The sequence below is a fragment of the Vicugna pacos genome, chromosome 29, assembly GCF_048564905.1.
Source record: "Vicugna pacos chromosome 29, VicPac4, whole genome shotgun sequence".
Lineage (NCBI taxonomy): Eukaryota > Metazoa > Chordata > Mammalia > Artiodactyla > Camelidae > Vicugna > Vicugna pacos.
Window position 1 is genome coordinate 26,221,638 of NC_133015.1, and position 6,170 is coordinate 26,227,807.

General features: G+C 61.0%; 1 long non-coding RNA gene across 1 annotated transcript; it reads left to right on the forward strand.

The window, feature by feature from the left end:
- The first annotated feature begins 1,360 nt into the window (after positions 1-1,360).
- LOC140690191 (uncharacterized) lies at positions 1,361-4,024 on the forward strand. Its single transcript, XR_012065373.1, has 2 exons — positions 1,361-3,380; positions 3,844-4,024. It is a non-coding gene; the product is annotated as an uncharacterized lncRNA (long non-coding RNA).
- The last annotated feature ends 2,146 nt before the right edge of the window (positions 4,025-6,170 follow it).

Consider the following 6,170-nt stretch of genomic DNA (forward strand, 5'->3'; position numbering starts at 1 on the left):
GTGAGGTCGATGCTCAGGACAGTGGGGTTAGGAGACCCAAGAACCGACCTGTCGGCACCGAGTCGGGCCACAGGCCGTGCACAGTGATTCCTGACTTGCCTCTGGCCGCGCCTCCGGTTCCACCTGCCTTTCCAACTTTGCCCGCAGCTCGCAATGCCTAAGGCAGAGTACGCACATTTTTGATGCTCTCGACACCTCCTGATGGGCCATGAAATCCGCCACTGCACTGTTAGGTCATGCGGTAGGAGCGTGGTCCAAACACCCTGGTCTCTGTGCAGCGTTTCTCTCCGAGTTCTCACACAAGAGCACCTACAACTGGGAGCAGCTGTGGGAGCCCCAGACACTCACAGCCTCGTGTACAAGAGCCACATCTGTGGGTCCCATTTGGGAAGACACCCGTGTCCCTAATGCGATTGTCCATAAACAAGAAGTCACCCGCAGGTCCTGTCTGAGGAACTTCGTGCAGGTGTGGATACACCAGAGTATTCTCAAAGGCACACATTCATGTGGGACTTTCCTCTGCAGGACAAAATGAGCCCCATCAACAGAATCAGCAGCAACGAAGAAACAGCCGAGTGACCCCCCGGAAGGGAGCTGACCCCACGTCCCGTCCAGGTGGGGTCTTCCCCGGGGACACCCACCTCCCTCCGTCTCGTCCGCAGGACCGCCAGCCGGCCCCAAGAGACCAGGTCACAGGCAGACGCTCCCTGCCCGTCCTGCGTGTCGGGACATCCCTCTGCCGGGAAGCCCCCAGTCTGGAGCAGACAGAAAACAGGACCACCTGATTTGAGACGTCGGCCCACCCCTGACGTGGGACGAGCCGCGCTGGTTTCGTGCACACGTTTTTCCTTGGACTTCAGGCTCTGAGCCCCCTTTCACTTCCAGGCTCAAAGACACTTCCCGGAGGATTCACATCCCGAACTTAGACGTTCAGATGCTCAGTGTGCTGCTGCACTCCACCTCTGCGTGTTCAGTGATCCTCAAAACCACCTGAATTTAGTAAACACCTGTTGAGTACCTGCTCTGGACGGGGTGCCGGTCTGAGCGTCAAAGAAAACAGAAAACGTCTCTCACGATGCGTACAGAGCGTGCGTCTTGGTGGAGGGGCTGGGGGACAACGGATAAATGAAGGCACACAGCACAGTTGTACGGGGCTGGAGGGGAGAAGCGCCATGCAGACAGGAATAGGAGGGACGGGCAGAGTCCTGGCTCCACAGGTGGCGCTTCCGATACCTGCGGACAACGGGTACTGGCGACGCCCACAGTGCGGGGTGACCCCTGGCTTCCCAGGCATGTCGCCCGTGGCCAGCCACCTCCACGGGACCCCTGCCCGGCCAGGACCCGGCTCTCCCACACTCAGCCCTGGGGTCCTGGGGGACGTCTCCAAGGCCGGGGTTGGCCTGGCACCTTGCTGTGTCACGAGAGGAGGGAGGCTGGGACAGGAGCGGGCGAGCCTGGTGTCCCCAGCACACAGCCAGCTGGGGCTCCTGAACCAGGCCCCGCCCCCCGAGCGCCTGCACCACTGCCTTGTCAGCTCCCCCAGACTGTCTGTGATGTCACACCCCCAGGGCCTCCTGGTGACACCCTGTGCTGTCGCACAGGTCAGAGGCCAGCTTCCCTGACCCCAGCCCCCGAAGTGGAAGTGCGGTCGCTCCCGCGGATGTCCAAGCCGGCAGGAGCTGCGCAGCGTGGGGCCGACGGCCAGGACACGGGGTGTCGCACGAGCAGAATCGGCCTCCTTGTCACCAGCAGCTCCTGTCCACTGACCTCTCTACTGCTTGGTAACTGAAGCACAGCCGCCACGAACTCAGAGGGCATCCCTGGAGGACTGCAGACAGCCCGTCTTCAGGCCAGCGTCCGTGCGCTGGGGGTGTGGGCACTCCTTGGGCTTGAAATGCGTGAAACGAAGCAGAAATCTCTGCGGCAAAGCTCCCATTGAGCGGCTCCAGGAAGACCATTTTAGTCTCTCCCTAACGCACCACCTCATCTGGAAGGAGACGGCGCCCAAGCTGCGGGGAGCCAGGCGGCCAGTGGGACGCGGTGGGGCCACGTGCAGAACTTCTCAGCAGCGCACAGTGGCACTTCTGCGGACTTCGGGGTCGGGTCAGCGAGGCAGCAGGTGAGTTCTGGGACTTCTCCTCAATCGCCACCTTCAGGAGAGAGAGAAGTAGTGTTCTCAAAAGTGCAGTAAAGGACGTTCTTGTTCACAACCAGCTCGACGGAGACCCCACTCCTTTCATTGCTGACTGAGAACATATACGTGGAATTTGAGCCTAGAACTGTATTAAAACATACTTCACATTCAAGGACCATGAAATGAAAATACTGGATGACAGAGAAGCCACTTCATGAGCTACTAACGAAGGCGGCATGCCCGGTGAGGCCGGGCCGTCGGACGGGGCCCCGCAGCCCTCGGCTGGGGAGTCCTAGGTTCCTCCAGTCTTCGCAGAGAAGGGGGCTGGTGTTGGCCAGAGTGAACGCAGGCTGCAGGGGGCTCGGCGCTCCCTAACGCCAGTGTTCTCCTTTGATGGGACTCGAGACCCGAGCTTCGCACCGCGGTTCCCCGTTCCACGCTCATCTCGGCCTCTCCCGCGTCCCAGGCCCTCGTTTCCGCGGTGACGCCCTTCTCCCAGGAAGCCCGGGCCCCGCGCCACCCCAGGGGCCAGGGAGTGGACAGGGTGAACTGTTTCGTCTCCAAGCAGGCGACACGGTCCTCTCCCTCCTGTCGTCCACAAGTCCATGTGCTTCTGATGAAGATGGTTCTGAGCAGACTCCCGGGGCGGTGAAGGCGCATTTGAAGCCGTACACAAAGAGCAACTATTCCTTTGTGAATTCCCCAGATTTCTTTTTAAAATTTCTTGGGCTGTTTAGCAAGTGGGGAGGGGTGAAGGGGAGACTCGACGCTGGACGTGCCCCCCGAGGACGGACTCTCAGGTCCCACCCGACTGTGCTGTTTCTCCCAAAAACAGCACTGGAAAGGCCCTGGCGCTCTCTGGCCGAAAGGACTCGAGATGTGCTCGCCAGCGACCATGCCGGGGGAGAGCGCGCAGACGGCCTTGACGCGGATTCTCCCCGGGAGCCAAGGAGCTGCGTCGTCCGCTGTTCTCCTTCCCGGGAGCCTGTGCTCCTGGAGTCCTGAAATGGGGCGGGCTTTGGTTTTTCTCCAGATTCATGGAGACTTTCAGCCGCACAAACTACCGTGTTCCACCAGATTCCTTGACGAGCCAGAGAACCCCGCCTGACCCCGCCAAACCGGCACGTGCCTCACGGACAGACGCACGGCCTGCTGTCTCCCGTCCTGCAAGTCCTGCAAGACGCCAGGGGTCTCATGCCCCCCCCACCCCGTGACCCTCTGCAGAGGGAACAAGAGCCCCTCTGAGGTCAGTGTCGGAGCCACGGTCTGGGTGGGGCTGGTGTCAGGGGCCAGCTCAGCGGTCGTCGGGGGGCACAAGGGGGGTCCCCGAGAAGCAGGAGGCTGGTTGAAGACACTGCCCTTGGAAGTAAAGCAAAGCTTCTCCGAGCTGGGGGAACCTTTGGGGACAAACCTCCCTCCCACTCCACGGTAAATTCAGCAGCTCCCGAGGGACACCCTGGGGGGCGACGAAGTCGGAGTGAGGACTCGGGAGCTCGGGCTGAGCTGCGGCCCCCGGAGCAGGTGGCGGGGAACCTGGACAGTGACGCCCACCTCGTTTCTGCAGGAAGTCTTGGGAGAGCCTACGCGTCACCTCTCTCTCTAGTCCCCTGTCGATTCCGCGGGGACAAGAGCAGCTGCTTTGAGTCTGGACCCTCCCTCCCTCCCCTGTTTCTTTCTTTCTTCCCTCTTCCCCTCTTTCTCACTTTTAGGTGCTTTCACATCTGCACAGCACAGAGCAGAAAGGACACAAGCTGTGTGACTCAGAGACGCCCCCGGTGAAGAAAGCCAGCGTAACACAACCCAGGAAGGCACCAGGGAACAGCTGCGCGGCTTTTTAGGTCGTTCGAGGCAGATAGGATAAATAAATTCTGTGGCTATTGTGTGTAAACACTGGAAGAAAAAGAGTGTGTCTCTCTCTTCCGTAGAAGAAAGGAAGTGAGCAGATGGCCGGGTGGGAGCAGAGGACCCCCCACACTGGGAGCAGAGCCGGCCGGGCCACCACCCACGTGCCCAGCCCCCTGGGGAGCTGGCCCCGCTCGCCCTCCCGAGGACCCAGGAGAGCATCTCACGCGGGGAACACGGACCGGGCACCGCAGGTTTTCTCTGCTCTGGCCCCACGGTGACCGGGACCAAAAAGGGTGTCCATTCTCACGGCCTCACCGTCCGGGGGCAGGTGGGCAGAGATGATGAGTTAATGAAAACCAGAGTGTCCGACAGGAGGACTGGGGTGAGCTGGCAGGGCCGCAGGGAAAGCTTGTGGGGTACGGCCTCTCCACAGAGGGGGCGCCAGAGCCGAGACCCAAGGAGGTCGGGTCAGTGAGGAGGCTCCAGGGAGCGCCCCGGGGTGGGAAAGGAGCAGGGCGCAGTGCTCGCAGCAACTTACTATGTCACAGCCACTTCAGCGGACTCCCCTGGGGGTCTTCCTGCCTCTTTCCTTTGCAGCATCTGAGGCTAATGACCAACCTGTCTACCCACGGGACCCGGCCTCATTACAGGACAGCCCTGGGCCTCATCCCCTGCTGGTTCTGGGCCTGGCTGGCTTCTGCCAACCTCCTGTCCCATCCCCTCCCCTCCTGTCCCCTCCTCTGCCCCGACCCCTGCCTCACCGAGGGCTCCGTCGTGTCCCCACACCCGAGTCCCCTCATTCACTCAGGACAGTGATTCCCAGACGGCTCTCCCCTCTCGAAGCCCCAAAGTGTAAAACTCTAGGTGTCTATCGAATGTTTCATAAGCACTTAGACACACCATATTTTAAATTTTTTTTCAAAACCATTATTTTTTCTAAAAAGGGAACCTTCCCCTTCCCTGGTCTTTGCACCTCGCTGGAAGCGTTGTGCGCTAGTCACCCACGGAACCCGGCCAGCCTTCGCAGGCCTGGCCCGGGTGTGGCTCCAGGGAGTTGTCTGACAGCCCAGGCCCCCCCACCGCGCCCTCGGGCCTCTGGCTGTGCCGACCCATCTGCGTGTCTGCCTCCAACACCCCCGCTGGTGCCGGACACGGCGCATCAGAGGCAAAAGCCGGCGTGAAGGACCCAGGGGCTCCGGTGAGTGAAACGTCACCTCATCCTTAATTCTCCCCACTGTGCTTCCCAGGACAGCCCCCAGCACCAGAAGCTGCTGGAGATGGTTTAGGGACTGAACGGCGGGTGTCTGGACCCCTCTGGTGTGCACCTTCCCCCCGCATTTTCACTCCAGCCCCGGACCAGCCCCTGGGCTGACGTCGCTGTGACAGTCTTTCTCTCAGAGGCCCTCCCAGCCTCTGTGCCCCGCCAGCTCGGATCTTTACAGGCCAGGAGGGACACACGGGCAAACACCGTGTGGGGGAGGGGGGCCCCAAAACAGGGGCCAAACCGAGCTGCCAGCCCGCCCAACCTCGTGCCGCAGCCTGGACTCTGGCTGCTCTGAGAGGAGGAGGCTGGGGCTCAGCTGACAGAGAAAGTACCTGAGACCTTTCAGACCCAAAGGAATACACGCAGACGGAGACTCTCACACCGTCCCAGCCAGAAGGTCAACATGAATCCACATCCAGACGCGTTCTAAGGACTAAAGGGGGAAAGGACTTGTACAAAGCAGCCACAGAGAGGGGACACTTGGGCGCAGCGTGTTCCTCAAGACGCCGGAGGTCCATGACATCGCATCTGCGAGGTGTTGGGAGGAAGTGATCGGCCCAAGCTCTCTACCGTGCCCGGCTCTTACTCAGGAGTGAGAGCAAAACAAAGGCCTTCTCGGAAGTCCTTCTCAGAAGCCCTGCCCTGAAGCACCGTCACAGGACCTGGGCTAAGGGAGGAAAAGGCGCGTTGGCGACCAGGACACCGACAGACGCGTGTGCCTCTAAGCAGCAGGCCACCCAGAAGCACAGGGAGCCCATCTGACGCGGCAACACAGCTCGTGGCTCCGGTGTGCGTGGAGGCGGCCTCTCTGCTGCCACCTTCTCTCATGTTCTGGGCGCAGTCGCTCTGAAAAGACACCCTGGTGTTTCCAGTTATTCCCCCAAGAGGCACGTTGTGACGTCACACCCCCCCCTCGGGGAGGGCATC